The sequence below is a fragment of the Coregonus lavaretus genome (assembly GCF_964263955.1).
Source record: "Coregonus lavaretus genome assembly, chromosome: 13".
Lineage (NCBI taxonomy): Eukaryota > Metazoa > Chordata > Actinopteri > Salmoniformes > Salmonidae > Coregonus > Coregonus lavaretus.
Genome location: NC_140000.1, coordinates 22,147,964 through 22,150,185, shown reverse-complemented (window position 1 = coordinate 22,150,185; position 2,222 = coordinate 22,147,964).

The window sequence follows — 2,222 nt, the reverse complement described above, 5'->3', positions numbered from 1 at the left end:
TTGGGATGTGGATGAAGACATCCGCCTGGCGGCTCAGGAGGACCCAGCACCTGCCAACGCCCCTCCGGGGCGTGTGTATGTACCCAACAGTGTCCGTGACCGCCTGCTGATCTGGGCGCACACCACCCTTACGGCAGGGCACTCTGGTATTACGCGCACCCTGCATTCTCTAGCCCAAAAATACTGGTGGCCCACTTTGGCTTCTGATGTCTCCCGCTACGTCAACTCCTGTTCCGTATGTGCCCAAACGAAGACACCTCGGAACGACCTGACAGGCAAACTAGTTCCTCTCCCAGTGCCTCAGAGACCTTGGTCACACCTGTCCATAGACTTTGTCACAAACCTTCCACGTTCTGACGGCTTCACCACAGTCATGGTGGTTGTAGATCGGTTCTCCAAATCTTGTCACTAACTGGTCTTCCTTCTGCTCTCCAGGTCGCTGAGGTCCTGTTCCAACAGGTCTTCCGGCATTATGGACCTCCGGAGGACATCGTCTCGGACCGTGGCCCCCAATTCACCTCCCGAGTGTGGAAGGCGTTCCTGGAGAAGTTCCGGGGCTACGGCCAGCCTTTACTTCCAGGTATAGGCCTCAGTCGAATGGGCAGGTGGAGCGCATGAACCAGGAGCTGGGGAGGTTTCTTCATTGCCACTGTCAGGACAGGCAGGGTGAGTGGGTGAGGTTTCTTCCCTGGGCAGAATATGCCCAGAACTTCCTTGTTCACTCCTCCACGGGGCTCACTCCCTTACAGTGCGTCCTGGGGTACCAGCTGGCCCTGGCCCCTTGGACACCCAGCCAGATGCACCCGCTGTCGATGAGTGGTTCCACAGGGCCGGACAGGTCTGGGACGCCGCCCATGTCCATCTCCAGAGGGCCATTCGTCAGCAGAAGGACCAAGCCGACCGCCACCGCAGTGAGGACCCTGTATTCCAGCCTGGGGATCGTGTCTGGCTGTCCACAAAAAACCTCCCTCTCCGCCTGCCCAGCCAAAAAACTGAGCCTCCGGTTTGTGGGGCTGTTTAAGGTCCTCCGGTGGATAAATGAGGTATCATACCGGCTGCTCCTTCCCCCTCACTACTGTGTCTCACCCACTTTTCATGTGTCTCTCCTCAGGCCGGTGGTTCCTGGTCCTCTGGCGGATGCCGTCCCCCGGGGTACACCTCCTCCGCCCCTGGACATTGACGGGAGTCCGGCATGTGCGGTGAGGGACCTGCTGGACTCCAGGTTCCGTGGGGGACGGCTCCATTACCTGGTGGACTGGGAGGGGTATGGTCCTGAGGAGAGGAGCTGGGTTCCGGCTGGGGACGTTCTGGACCCCAAACTAATTTGGGACTTCCACCGTCACCACCCTGACCGGCCCGCTCCTTGTCCTCAGGGTCGTCCTCCTGGCCGGTGACGTCCAGCAGCTGGAGCCGCGTCCTGGGGGTGGGGGGATACTGTCACGCTCTGATTCACCGGTCTACTGAGCCACCGGTCTGAGCGCACCACCTCGGCAACACCGGAATGTAAACCCAACGCACCCTAATCACCTCTAGCGCACCTGCACCTCATCACCACCCCTATTTAGCCCTGGACTGTTCTGGATGATATTGTGTGTGATGTGTCGTTTACTTTATCTTTGTTATTTCTCTTGCTTATTGTTAAGTAAACCTTGACCTTGTTAATTCCTGTGTCTGCGTCCTGCCTCTTCGTATACTCAGTACGCGTCACAGAATCACACACCAAACGAAAATGGATGCAGCAGGAGTTTCCCAGTGCCTCTACCAGCATTTTTTGGCAATAACCCGGCCCTATGGACAGGTGTTATCTTATCATAATCATGGGGCAAGGACAGAAATTAAATATTTATTGAGATATCAATAACCTTTTGAAGGTAATCTCCACACAATTGGAGTCTCGGCAGCTATGCTGACAATATTCAGACAACACAAATGTTCAGCTCAACACTATGTTACAGCATTCCAGTAATGTAATTACACCCTGAACACCGCCCAGAGCTACAATGAGATACTGTAGTTAAAATGTACCTGATAGTCACTGGACTTTCGATAGGCATTTAGATGAGTCAAAGGGAGAGGCCATCATGCCATTCAGAACCTACCTGTGTCATGATCTCTAGTCAATGATCTGGTACTTTAATTGAGTTACCACCGTGAATGTACCTATCTTTCCAAAACACTGCCTGCTCTATCACCAAGGATACAGCTTATACTGTACACACGCG